The 15,355-nt window shown below is 39.8% G+C and overlaps 1 protein-coding gene across 12 annotated transcripts in view; it reads right to left on the bottom strand.

Annotated features, from left to right (window-relative positions):
- Positions 1 to 15,355, bottom strand: part of Zfp644 (zinc finger protein 644) — a 76,471-nt gene that overhangs the window by 53,156 nt on the left and 7,960 nt on the right. The window contains exon 2 of one of the 12 annotated variants that reach the window (XM_063273038.1): positions 10,297 to 10,404. The gene's annotated coding sequence lies outside the window, so the exon portion shown is untranslated. 12 annotated transcript variants of the gene reach the window in all.

Here is a 15,355-nt window from a genome sequence, read left to right as displayed (position 1 = left end):
AAATGCATACAATTCAGAAAAAGGGAAACTTTTCTTTGTCTATCGATGATATGATACTAAATGAATACTCTAAAGAGTACAAAAGAAAATTCTGTTGCTACTAATTAAGAAACTGAGCGAGGTAGCAGAACACAAAGTCAACATTAAAGACATTCATTCTGGGCTGGAGAGACGGCTCAGCGGTTTAAGAGCACCAACTGCTCTTCCAGAGGTCCTGAGTTCAATCCCAGCAACCACATGGTGGCTCACAACCATCTGTAATGGGATCTGGTGCCCTCTTCTGACCCTCAGGCATACATGCAGGCAGAACATTGTATACATAATATTTAAAAAAAAACACTCATTGCTTATATATACAACAATGATTAATAAAAAAAAACTGAAAAGGCAATATCATTTTTAATAGCACCAAAAACATTTAGTAATTAACCAAGAAATTGTACTATGAAATGTTGCGGTAAAAAAGAAAAGGTGGTTTCTTTTATCCTTCGCTCGCGCCAGCACCATAGGGCCACTTGGCATCTGCGGGATATTTCCATCTCAGTCAATAAAGTGTCTCACCCACTAAGCTCCATCCCATCTCACACTGCTGACGGCTCCTCTGAACCCAGCAGCAGTCTGTCTACCCATCTAGTTACCAAGGTAGGCCACTGCCACGCCAGTTTCATACAGAGACCGCCTATCTCAAGACTCTCTTACTGTGGACTCAATTAAGTGGCCACATGAAAGCACACACCACACAATAACCTCTGATCCAATTGATAAGATATAATTGCCCATCCAGACAGCACACAATCCTGTACACACCCATCCCTTAAAAAGTCATAACTTTCATCTATGAGCATAGAAGAATCTTTAACAATGAAAAATCATAATGATGATATTAAAAGCATGAACAAACACATAAAGTTAAACTAGCAAAATATCTAAAGCAATCTATAATCAATGTCAATCCTGTCAAAATCTCGTGACAATTTTGTAACAGATAGAGTCGCCTGACCATAGCCCAGGACCTCAAAGAGCCAAGACAATCTTGAATAAAAGCAATGTAGTTGGAGACTTGACTCTTCCTGATTTCAAAACATAGTAAAAATCAGTACTATCAACAGACTAGTATAATGACTTAAAGACAAATCCATGGAACAAGCCAGCCCAGAAACCAACCCAGAAAAAGGCTAAATGGTTTTTCATAAAGACACCAAGAATCATAATGGGGAAAACACCTCTTTAAAAAGGATTTTGGTAAAGCCCAATATCCACATACAAAACGAAGACAATTCACATCATATGCAAAAATCAACTCAAAATGGATAAAAATCAAGACACATGATGTAAAAACATGAAACGCCTAGAAGAAAACTGGGGGGAAGTTTCAGGTTGTTGTCCATAGCTGCAGTTCCTTGATTCAACAATAAAGGCAGACAGGACTCCATCAAACTCAAGAATTTCTCAATGGAAACAATAATGCATGTGTGTGAGGGTCGGGGAGGATAGGGTGTTAATACCAAACTTCACAGAGGGTTTACAACAACAAATAACAAATGACCTAACTTTTTTAATGGATAAAGAATTTGAAAAGCTAATTCTCTAAAGACAAGTAAAAAAATAAGCCTATAAAAAAGCCATTCGACATCACTTATTACAGAGATTACAGATCAAAGCCATATTGAGACGTTACCCCAATCAGTAGGATGGCTACTACAAACAGAAACAGAAGCATTGTTGAGGATACAAAAAGAGTTGGACATGCACATAGTTCACTGTCAACCATGTAAAATGATGTGGCCATCTGGTCAACAATAGCAATACCTAAAAATTTTAATAAATTAGCATGCGATCAGTGAGGATATAGGTAAAATAATTCACAGCAGAACTTCATGTTCATGTATTTGCACAGCCATATCCACATACTCAAACACGGAAGCAACTCAACAGTCCATTAATGGATAAATGAATAAAGATTATATATTGTCATATATTATACATGTAATAAAGTATCAGTCTTCAAAAAGTTAATTACACATATATAAGAATATGGATGAAACTTGAGGGCATTATTCTAACTCAAATAAGACAATTAGGAGAGTTAATACCATATGATTCTATTCCTGTGAAATATCTAGTCAAAACTAGTAACAGAAGAGTAAAAAAGATGGTTATCAAAATTCAAATGGAGAATGGATACAAAAAAGTCAGAATTTACCTGGCACAGAATTTCAGTTTTTCTAGTACTAACGAGTTGAGATCTGCTGCATACAGTGACTACCCCGAGTCAACTGTGCCCTTGAGAACATTAAGGTGGATCTGCCCTAAGGCTATGCTCCTAAGAGTGCTTGCTCTTGCAAAAAACCCATGTGTGACTCTCAGCACCAACACAACCCTTGTAAATCTAGTCCCAGAGCATTCGGTATCTCTTCTGGTCTCCTTGGGCACCAAATATGCACGTGGCACACAGATACACACGCAAGCAAAACACTCATACACACAGAATAAATCTTAAAAAATAAACCTTTAAATGTTCCATTACTTAACCAAATAAAACCATAAGGGGAAAGAATCCATATAACACTCTTCCGCTAAAAAGTCTAGGAACCACCCCCCAAAAGAGCAGCACAACAATCTTCAGGGTGAGCCTACACAGGAAATAAAGGGAGCAGCCAGGCAGTGCCTGAAGGAGACACGGCCCTAACCCACAGAGCACACCCAGGGAATGTGGTGGTCTCTGAGAGGAGACTGAGCTACAAGTCCAGAACCACACAACCAGCACTTAAGGGCAGAGTATGGAAGAACTAACTAGAGAAAGAACACCTGTGTCAGCCGTGAGCTAGTGATGCAACCTACATAGAAACCAGTCATACCTGGAAGCCATTCCAAAAGGAGACAGGAAAGCCTGCCCTTGACTCGAAAAGAATGGAAAGCCTGCCTGGTCCCTTCAGACAGCATAGAAATACCATGATTTAGTTAACACTCAGTGTAAAAGGGGATCTTGGGCTCAGTAGAAAAAGAAGGTAATATTAAATGGCAGGCTGTTTAAAAACACAGTAAGAGGGGAGTGATAGAGAAGGAAAGATTCTCACAACTGCTGTCAGGGTTACATCATCAGGAGACTAAGCAGTAGAGGCGACTATGCCTAAGTTAAGTGTTAGTACCAAACCATTTCACAGAAGGCTCTGGACACCATCTCTTTTGGAGACTTTCAGGGTTGTATAGCCAACACGCCATGGACATAAAAACACACCACAAATAAGTGCTTTATTGCCCATTGGTACACTTTCAATAACGAAACAACTATTACAGAATAGGCAGATTTTAAGATTTTTACTTCATTCATGAATGACTTATTTGAAAAGACACATGGTATCTTTGTTACGAGGCACAGTAAGACATCATACTACACATCTGTTAAGACCAGTCATACAAATTGTCAGGGAAGTGGGTGTCTGAATCTCAAAGTTATGCTGTGTGAGAAATTCCATGCAAAAGAATTCTTATTTCATCTAACAACAACATTTAATAAAACCTCGAATATGCAAACTATCCCATAAATGACAAAATGCAATCAGCCGATTTCCGATCACAGAGGAAGTACAATAACAAAGGATGAACTTTGATGGGCACGGGAATTCTGAAAGTAAAGGACATGGTCACTAGCACGACACAGTGGTAATTTCATGGGTGTCTACATAGCTACCAAATCTGTTTAAGTTGTAACTTTAAATGTATGATTTGACAGTTACTTCAACATGCCAAATTTAAGAAAAATCCAATTTCAAATAGGAAAGTTAAAAAGGTAATTACCTCAAAAAGAATAATGCAATTGACAACCAGAAGGGTGAAGTACAAGTGAGTTATCGCTCATAATCTATAATTTGCCAACATCTGGACAACTGGAGAGATTGGAATATATGAACGAATCTTCCAAAATCTCCTAACATCCTTTATTAAACAGATGTAGTAAATCACCTGTGCATAAAATTTCTGTTAAATTATAATAAAAATCAACCTACTTTAATAGGCTGAATAACAGAATTCGGGAGAGGAAGAGATGGCTTATCGATTAAGATTAGACTGGCTATCCCAGAGTCCTTTAGTTGGAACTGACCTGAACGTCCCCTTTCGGGGACCAGTTTTCATGATACTAGAAGGCACCACTCAAGCTCCCAAAGGAAGGAGCTAACCAAAGTCATACACAGCTAAGACACCTCCACACCATCCCAACACAGCAGGGCACAGTCACACTAAGGAAGCAGCAGAGGCATGAGACCGTGGCAGTAACCAACAACTGTCTAATACAATTTAAGACCATTCAACACGGGAAAATGCCTGCAAACTCTTCGGTGCTCGTGAGCTCAGTTATGGAGGAGGCCCTCCAGTCACTATTAAACCAGCACGATCACTAATGGCTTTTTAAACATTTGTCCTTAACCCAAGGATAAGTGTAGTCCTAATTTATCCTCCTCCAGAACACTTGCTTCTGTTTGCACCAGGCAGAAACAGCTTTGGAAAACCACAACCAATCGAAAGATAGAGCTGGAGTCTAGCCCCAGGGAACATCTACAAACTCCCTGCATCTAAGGCTCGGGAACATTTCCAAGGAGGGGAGGAAAGATTTTAAGGGCCAGAGGATCAGGGAGTTTACCGTGAGACGTGTCTCCTAGAAATGTCGGAAGCTGCACCCATAAGTCTCACCAACATGACTGCCAGAACGTGAGCTGATACCAATGGGCACGCTACAGCAGATGGAGAAAAACCCACAGGGCCTCAACCCTATAAAAAGAACTCTAGGCACCAGAAGAAAGGTAGGAGTGAGAGAGGGTCTTCCCTAGAGAAGAGCACACCAACTGGTTGTCCAGTCCCAATGTTCAACTCCAAAGACACACATAAAATATTATATGGACTGGATGGAAAATACTTAGGAATATTTATGTCTAACATGTATGCAATAACAATTAGTAGAAAAAGAAAGTCATGAATTAGAGGGCAGGGAAGGGTATACAGGAAGGCTTGATGGAGGAAAAGGAGAAATCTAAATATGATCTCAAAAGTAAGAATTTAAAAAACACCATCTACTCTTCCAGAGGACCTGGGTTCTGTTCCCATCACCTACCTAAAGAGAGTGTCACACCCACCTGTAACTCCAGTCTCAGTGATCCCACACCCTCTTCTGGCTGCTACAGGTACTGTACACACATGGTACATAGTTAACAGGCCAGCCAATCACCCATCACTGTACATATACATAGAACACAATCAAAACTGTACTCTGTTTCCACATAATCACCCATCAAGACACCGTCAATGAAACCCACCGGAGAGGCAGTCTTTTCTCCAACCATAATGGTTCTTGAGCTGATCCTGTACGGAATGGTACCAGAGTCTGTCCTGAGGTGCAACAGAAGGTCACGGGCACACAGATTTCTGCTTTTACAGAAATCCTGCTGCCACCATTCAAACATTCGACTCACTCAAGTCTGACAAGCTATCTCACTGCCTCACCCACTGCAGAGCAGTTATATTGCCGAGGAACCCCTTGGATCACGGGAGAGAAGCCAATTAGGAGCCACAGAGCCAGTCGCCTTCCTCACACACTGCTGAATGCAGACTCACAAGCCTTTGACCAAGCCCAGAAACACTGCTGGCTAGGTCATCTACTCATTCTAATAGCACAGAATTCAATTTTCTCAACCAAAGTACTTGATCAATGTCTCATCTAAGCTTATTCACATCAACATGGCCTATGTACAAAGGTGGCACACAAATTGTGGGACTTTCCTACTTAAAACAAGCAGAAACCAGGCAGTAGTGGCACATGTCTTTAATCCCAGCACCCAGGAGGCAGAGGCAAGCAGACCTCTGTGAGTTTGAGGCCAGCATGGTCTACAGAATGAGTTTCAAGATAGCCAAGGCTATACAGATAAACTATGTCTCAAAATAAAATAAAATAAAATAAAACAGCATAAGCTGCCAAAAACCGACTCAAGATTTGAGGACGCTGAACAGACCTCCCAGAGAAGTTCAGCTGACTTCTCTGAGTCCACACCTATGCCAGGTTTCTGAAGAATTAGCAACATTCTCCAAAGTTTCAAAAAATTAGAATATTCCCTAACTCCGCTAGGACAGTATGAGTCACACACCAAAAGCAGACAACCATTTAAAAAAATCAAACACCCCTTACAAACGTAAGCCACCAAATCTCACTCTACAAATCCCCTAATTCAAAGAGCTGGGATCTAAAGGTCCTAAACCAAATCCTTTGGGGCACCTAACAGTCTACGGGTATTTTCCACTTAAATACCCCAAACAAAAAATCTCTGAAATCCTCAACAGTTCTGGTTCCAGGGGCTAGAAGAGCTCAACCAGAGTTGTGCTTTTCCAAAGACACACACACCACGTAGAACTGTTTATCTTCCTGCCCCAGTCTGAACTGGCTACTCTTCAAACACATGCTCCTTGGCTCTCCCTCTCCCACCACTGCAGGGACTGTATGCACCCCTGTCTAGAATGGAACTGTTCTTCTTTGCCGTTTACCTCGTCCTCTTTATTTGGCGTGTGCCTTCCAGTAACCTCCTGAGGCATACTGCACCTAACCATTCCAACCAGGCTTGGGTTTTGTACCTGCTCCCACCCTGGACAAGGTAACGGGGTGCAACAGGAGTAGCTTTCCTGCAGTCTTGAAAGCACTGTCCCATTACCGACTATTTTCCAATGCTGATCTATAATCCTTTTTATGATTAAGGAAAAGCACTTCCCTTTATTTCTGGTTGTCTAAAACGTCAACATGGACACGTTTCCAAACATTATGCTAAACATTCTGTATGACATCTGTGTTTTCCTGAGGAATGAACCCAAAGCCTTTCACATGCTAGGCAAGTGCTCCATCACTGAGCTGCAGCCCACCCGACCTAACCCCTCACTCCCGTTTTCTTTTTTTTTTTTCTCTTGAGACGTTTTGCTAAGCCACCCAGGTTGAACCTTAACTAGTTGTATATCCCACCCAGATCTCAAGTTTGCAATCCTATTTCAGGTACATACGGACCACCTCTAGGCTCCAGTGAATCCTGTTGCTATGTAAAGCTCAGCTCTTGATCAATCACTTATTTCCTCTATCCATTTTCTCCTGTCTATAACCGTCTCTCCCATGCTGGACCTCCATATGTGCTCTAATCTTACCCCTTATGCCTTTGTGGAAGGCTGAACTTTACTATCCAACCTTCTGTAAGATTCTGAACTCCCAACTCTATTATATGTGCAGTGTTCTCAGCTTCCCATCTCATAATCTACCTCATAGTCTACATTTCTGTGACTTACTAATTTCTGAACATTTTACTGTTTTCTTGCAGTGTTTCTACTTCCTTTTCTACCATTTTTGGCCTATTCTCAAATATTTGGTGATCCTCAGCTCTAAGAGTAAGTGCTTTTTAAAAAGTTGCTCTGAAGCTGTGTATGGGTAAGTGTCACTACAGTGCGGCCAATCCGAACTGGATCTATCAATTGAGATTTGTTTTTCCTTTAGCATATCAGTGTGCTGTAAAAGGATGAATTTCCCAGTCTTACATCTGGGACAGGATCCCAACAGCCACAACCTAGAGGAGAAAACAGGTAGGCTGGGGCTGATTCTTCATGCAACGTGCAGCTATTTGGTCCACCCTCTGAGCTCAGGTATGATATTACCCTGAGCTATGCCTAGTCTTTCTCATCTACCCAGATCTTCCAGGTCAGAATAAGAGAAATTTGAAGGTATAATCCATGAGTGTTACCTGTTTTACAGACTTAACAGTCCCTGCACCCACCAACTCACAGCCGACTGAGGCCCTTCCACTGGGCATTAGGTTTCTCTACAAAAGCGCTTACTACTTGTTGCCAGGGAGTACTTTAGTGATCACTCTCTTGATCCCGTGTTATAATTCTAGTGGGATGCTGATACACTGCTCTTTAACCTACCCCGTTCGAATAAAGGATAGTATTATATTTTCAGGCTTGAGCAAGGCAGTCGTTATTCTGGTAACTATCACTTGAGTTTTACTACTCTACAGTAAAATAGCATGGTCTATAGAATTTCTCTTGTATAAAATTAAAACCCTCATTGAAGCCAATATACAACCTTCTTTAAAAGATTTCTATGCAGGAGCAACAAGTGCTCATAACCCACAAGTCATCTTTCCAGCCCTCAATATAAAGCTTTCTAAAGTATTTTTAAATAAAACAGAAAGAATGACGGGAATTTGAGAAAATATGTACTCTCTTGGAAACATTATGAATATTTTATTAAGATTATAATAATTATTATAATTATTATCAATATTTTATTGATTTATATTCAAATCAGTTCAGTCTTTGGTTGTGATTTATTTGATTTATAAAATTTCTAAAGGTGAAGTAAAACCCAACCCTGGAGCCAACAACTTGAGAAATATTATTGTTTATGTCTCAAAGCGACTTTTTTTTTTTTGGTTCTTTTTTTCGGAGCTGGGGACCGAACCCAGGGCCTTGCGCTTCCTAGGTAAGCGCTCTACCACTGAGCTAAATCCCCAGCCCCTCAAAGCGACTTTTTTAATCACAAATTTTAAGCCTAATACTGTGTTTAGTACACTGAATAATGAAACAATTAAACTCCTCTTTCACTCAATTGGTTTAGCACAGAAGTATCATCTGTTTGCTGTAGTGTTTTAGTACTGTTTTCACTCTTTTTCATTTTCATCATTAGACAGCAAGGCCAGGCAGAGTGGCACACGCCTTTAATTCCAGCTCAGGAGGCAGGTGGATCTCAGAGTTTGCAGCCAGACCAGCCTAGTTACAGAGTCAGATCCTGCCTTAGACAAAGAAGGGGGGGGGGGGGACGGGAAATGAAAAAAAAAAAAAAAAAAACAAAAACCCGGCAAATTTTTAATGGCTAAGGTGCAGAAATCAATTCTAGTTAAGTCTCAGATAATTACATTTGAAAAGAAAACTGGTGAAACAGGCTTAGAAAACAAGCTCATCAGGAGACAGCCAGAAAGCAATTCCCCCAGCAAAGGTTGTCCACCTAGAGTGCTACTTTAATCACCAAGAACAGCACTGCCACCCTAAGGACTTCTGAAATTGCCTCTAGGCCTCCACCTCTCTTCTGCTAAGTGTTTCTGCAGATGGGGAGTGTCCGATGGTCACTTAATGCCCTGGTACCATTTGCTATTTCACTACTACTCAACCTACAGGCACCACTGCCACACCAAGCCAGCCAGTGGTCCCATTCCACACTTGAGGGGCTGCCGCGGCAGGAGGGAAGGGATGGGACCTGAGGGCTTTCTGCTGCCTCTTCCTGCCCATCCCATCCACATGAACTCCCAGGTTGAAAAATATAGGAGACCTCCAGGTCCCACTTGGCAACAAGGAAAATGTCTTTTCTTTAGCTGATTTGAAAGACAACAGGTAACTCAGACACAGTCAAGTTTAACTATTTTCCCATGTGGCTAAAAGCTACTATCATGTTTCTGTAATCTAGTACTATTATGGTTAAGATGTAAATTTACTTCAAAACTAACACATTACTAACTTAAAACTGTAATACTACATTTACTCCAAAATTTTTGAACTCTTTAATTTTTTTAAAACAGCAGAATATTTAAATGTTATTATTTCTGTAACTTTCATGTTTTTCCTAATTCTATTCCGAGAATGATTTTCTACACATACACTTCTAGACATAATAGAGCATAATATATATTCTTAAGGAGCTTTTTAGAAATTCTAGTAAAGATAAAATTATCTGAATTATAAAAGCATGTACCATTCACGGAACTAAATGTGTGAGTATTTCCTGCTAACGCTGAGCACAGGCATGGCTCAGAGGCGAAGTTCTGAGCCCCAAGCGTGAGGCCCGACTTCTTGCCACCTCTAGTGCAGGGGAAAGCATCTCTAAGTGCTCTAAAGTTTTCAAGCTAGGTACCTGTTTAATCAGAAGCTGACAGGCCAGAATTACTTTAATCCCTGCCCGTTTTTCTATCAGCTCTTATATTATCTCTTACACTATGACTAAATTTAATTAAAATTTAGCATCACATTTCATTGAACTCAAATATTTCATTCAAAATTCAACATTACAGTGCAACTTTCTTGGGTTTTAATGTGGGTTTCGTTTTGGAGAAAGGTCTCTGTAGCCCTGACTGTCCTGGAGCTCACTATGTAGACCAGGCTAGTCTCAACTGTTCTTACACCAAACTTAAAAAAACACAAGTCACAGACTCTTTTATGGAAGATATATGTATCTTAAAATTTATAACTCAGGGCTAGAAAGATGGCTCAGTGTTTAAAAACACTCACCGCTCTTCCAAAGATCCCAAGTTCAATTCCCAGCACCCGCATGGCAGCTCACAACTGCCTGATGCTGTCTTCTGGTGTGTAGAGGTACATGCAGAAAAGTACCCATATCTATATAAATACATAAATAAATTTTAAAACTCTGTAACTCAAATGTAAACATTATCACCAACTAACTAAATGACTGACTAGCAGAAAACAGCAACATTAGTGCACTTTGTGACTAGTACCTAGGCATGTTTATGTTCCTGTGAGTGCATGTGTATTTTTTCACAGGTGTGTGTGTGTGTGCCTGTCTGCCTGCCTGCCTGCCTGCCTGCCTGTGGAGGCTGGAGATGTCCTCAAGTTTATCAACTCATCTAGACTTAACACTGGCCTGTGAGGGAGCTCCACAGACCCACCTGTCTCCTCAACCTCCTACACACACACACACACACACACACACACACACACACACACACACACACACACACCTCTTGTCCCACACACACAATCTCTCCCTCTCTCCACCCACCCCCTCCACACACAGAGGAACTGAAGACTACAAATGCACAAATCTACACTCACTTTTTATCAAATTCAAGTCCTCACACCTGCGTTACTCACTCAGCCATTTCTCCAGCACCAAGTGGCTTAATTTTTTAGTTCTGTACTACGTGATTAAGAGTCGTTTGAGTCACCTTCTGCTGGATGTGGTGGCACACAGCTTTAATCACAGCCTTTGGGAAGCAGAGGAAAGACGTATCTGTGAGTGTCAAGTTGACTTCGTCTACATACTGACTTTGAAACCGGTCTCAGAAACATACCCACCACCATTCTCCCTCTTAATGTCTCCTCCGTTCTGCCTGGCCCTTCAACTTCACTCACTTCCCCAAGCATATTCTAGCTATGGTTGTTAGCTTTTTCATGGAATTCTGGTCAATGATCAGTGAACCTTTTACTTCAAATTAAGGAAAACTTTAGATCCCTCCAGCTCATGCTACAATTTATCAAGTTTGTGTTTTAAAATTAACTCTAGTCAAGAAAAATGACTACATCTTATAATTCCCACCTCTGATTTTCTCTGAACTGCCATTTCTCCCTTTATTCATAGCACTTCTTCAAAATGTAGGTCTGTTATTTGACAAAGCAGCTTTACTAAGCAGTCCATGTGTTTACTCACCAGCAGCTCTGCAGAGCATGCCCAGCAGACCCTGAGCCACTGTACACCCACCCTAGATGAAGCCAGGGCAGGGCAGCTGTAGCAGGGCTGTGTTGGATTTTCCTAGAGAAAATTACTTTTTAGACTGGATTTCTGCCATAGATTTTTTTGGATGGATGGATGGATGGATGGATGGATGGATGGATGGAGAGAGAGAGAAAGAAAGAGAGAGAGAGATATCTTATCCTATTACTCCAGGTTCAAATACATGTGGGTAGGCAGATGTCCCCTGTAAACCATATCACTTTTAGTGACATTGTGATTTTCAACTCCATTGTTTACAGATGTGTTCTGCATTAATCTGCCTGGCTCCTGTTTTGATTTTTGTTGTGTCTCCTGCCTGCTTGTCAAGGTAGGCTGCTCAAGCTCAGGCACAATTCAAAGTGGGACATATATTGTGCTTCAAATGCAAAAAAACTTACTGCAGTAAAAACTATTTTTGCAATAAAAAGTGTCAGTTTTTAAAAAGTTTCAAACAGTTAAAGAAAATAAGGATATGAAAAGTGGGCCATACCATAATACAATGTTTCTGAAAACAAAATCAAATTTCTCAAAACCAAATTCACAAATGGGTTATCAAACACAGTAACACAAAACATGTTCTTCAGGTTTTCTACATACAAAAGCTTCAACAATGTTCAAATTATTTTATGAATTCCTATATCCAGTACAAAGAGACCTCCACTTTTATAAAATCTTAACATTTTGAAGTCAAAGCATGTACTTTTTGTAATGTGATCTATCCAATTGTACATGAGCCCTAGCTGTCTACCCTATAAAAACACAGCAGACAGACAGCCGTCTCTTCAGACCACTGTGCACTCTCAAAAGCAGCAACATATTAAACACATTTAATAAACACAAAATTCTTCTCGTGAATACAAACTTTTATTCATTAGTTCAACACATTCATAATCTTTTTTTTTTTTTCTTTTTCTTTTTTTCGGAGCTGGGGACCGAACCCAGGGCCATGCGCTTCCTAGGCAAACGCTCTACCACTGAGCTAAATCCCCAACCCCTCCACTGAGCTAAATCCCCAACCCCTACATTCATAATCTAAATGTTAATAATAAAACCTTTTATGGCAATCTCTACATTATATACAAGACATACCCATTATTCTTTAAACTAGGTATAATAGGATATGAAGCTGAGTACTTTTCTTTACTATATACCTTTACAACTCTAGGGCTCTAGATTTCAAGGAAAAAGGAATTCTCTCCGAAGTACCAGTGTAATGTTATACTGTATTGAGGCTTCCACTGCTTAGCATTAGAGTAGCAATCAGGCAATTACTGCTCCCAACTGAAGAGAAAATTCAAACACTGTAAGTAAAGATCATGATAAACAATTACATTTCTCCATTTCTTCTTTCTGTGAAGACGAGGGGTGGGGAAGAGGGTTGAGACAGGCTCATGTATAAGATTATACATAAATAATACTATAATGAAGACAGCTGCTATGCACTGGGGCAATTCAATTCTCTACAGTCTAAATAAACGTCCAGGCCATGACACTAACCACTAAAGAAAGGGTTACTGCCAGTAAAAACTGAGATGCTCCTCTCTGATCTTGGCATAAACCACAATGGGGGTAAAAAGCCATCAGACCAAATATCATCTGACTTACATCTAAATTCATACAGTGGCAAGCAAGGGCAGAAGACTCGTTAACTCTTCCTACCCTTCCAGAGAAAACTAGATGTGCCATCAGTAAGTTCAGAAACAAAGCCAACCTAGGGTGATACAAGGTCAGTACGCTGGCCCTGTCTGACAGGGAATTATGACAAGGCAACACAAAACACATTTTTCAATGCAGAAAATGTTATGTTTTGAAATACAGAGTATAAGCCAGCCTTGAACCCACAGAGATCTGCCTGCCTCTATAAGAGTGCTAGAATTAGAAAAAAAAAAAGAAGAAGATTGTATGTGTGCACTGCAAGTACAGCACGCAGAGTCCAGAAGAGGGCACACAATCCTCGGGAGCCAGAGTCAGGCAGTTGTGAACCTCCTGATGTGGGTGCTGGGAACGGAACCCTGAGCCTCTGGAGGAACAGAAGTGCTCTTAGCCATCAAACCACCTCCCCAGCCCCTGTAAAACAATGTTCATTCTCATCATCTAGATTTTAGGGAATAAAGTTACCTGTGTATATTCTTTAGTATTCAATAATTTGTGTTAAGCTTTGTCTAAATAAAGCTTTTAAAAACAAATCACCATAAGCCACTAAAAATCTCTTCCTCATTTTTCAATCTTGATCAATCACTATCACATTATCCCCTACACAGGAAGTGGAAGAGCCACAAGGCTTTGGTATTTTTTCAGCATTTTTCTTATTCTGCATTGGTATCCTCATAAATATCAGCTCAATATTCATAAAATACTGATGGATTATTCACATGCACACTCTGCCATATATTAGCCTGTGTCTCCTTACACATCCTAACCCCAAGTTTCAATCTATCAGTTGGGTTCAATGTATCTGCTTTCATTTCCATCCATTTTTTAAAGGAATATTCTTCTCAAGCATTCCTTTTTCTCAACCATCATTTAATTAGATTTCAACTTTATACTTTCTCCAGACCCTAGAAAGGACTTTGTATTATCTATACTGTCCAATTCAGTACACTGTATGTGTCTAGTCTAAACAGAAATGTGTTTTATGTCTGTAGTAGCATGGGATTTTAAAGATTGGATAGGGATATTTAAAATGTAAATATTTCAATTATTTATATATTAGAATAACATTTTGGATAAACTGGGTTGAAATATATATATTTACATATTGGTCTATTGTAGCCACACTGAATTTAAATTGTCTTATGACTCACCTTTATTGTACAATACTGACCTGTACTATTAATATACCTACAGAGTATCTTTTGGGTGTCTTGTACATTTGTATGAACACATTTTCAGGGTCACGGGAAGACCAGAAGCTGGAGTGTCCCCTCCACTGTCTACCCTTTGCTCTTTGAAGACAAGGTCTCTAACTGGGAGTTTATAGACCCAGATAGACTGGCTCCTCAGAATTAACCTATCTATAACACCCTAGCCCTGAATTATGGGTACTCACTGTTATGCCTTTTCTTTTTCAAATTGAAAGAAATTGCCTGTGTGTGTACATACATACATATATACACATACATGTGTGTGTGTATATATACATATACACACATATATACATATTATATATATATAAACACACACACATATATGAAATATATACATTTAAGAATAGCTAAACTGGGGTTGGGGATTTAGCTCAGTGGTAGAGCGCTTGCCTAGCAAACACAAGGCCCTGGGTTCGGTCCCCAGCTCCGAAAAAAAAGAAAAAGGAAAAAAAAAAAAAAGAATAGCTAAACTGAGCTAAGGTATATAATATCTCACATATTTATAACAGTAAGAGCATCTAAATTGTACAAATTCCAGGAATAAAATATTAACCACAACTATAATATCTATATCTCACAGATTATCTTTGAATACATAAATATACCTTTCCTTCAAACGAGAGGGTGAAAGTAAACACAGCTATGGTTTGTAAAACAAATTGGAAATAAAAAGAAAATAATCTAATGTCCATTTAATTAAAAGTTGCAGCTTTTTTTTGTTTGTTTTTGAGATAAGGGTTCCATGTGTAGCCCAGGGTAGCCTAGCACTTACTCTGTAAACGAACACTTACCTTTGCTGTCCTCCCACCTTGACTTACTAAGCTCTGAATTAGAGGCCTGGGTCTATACTTGCCTATTTCTAATATTAATTTTTAACCAAGGTTATGGCATTTTAAAGTATAAAGATACAAGAGAACGGACTGCAGACAGCTGCCTTCAGTGTGCCATGTACGTTACTAAACTATGTCTA

The sequence above is a fragment of the Rattus norvegicus genome, chromosome 14 (genome assembly GCF_036323735.1).
Source record: "Rattus norvegicus strain BN/NHsdMcwi chromosome 14, GRCr8, whole genome shotgun sequence".
In the NCBI taxonomy this organism is placed as follows: Eukaryota; Metazoa; Chordata; class Mammalia; order Rodentia; family Muridae; genus Rattus; species Rattus norvegicus.
This window is presented reverse-complemented; position numbering and strand designations above follow the sequence as displayed.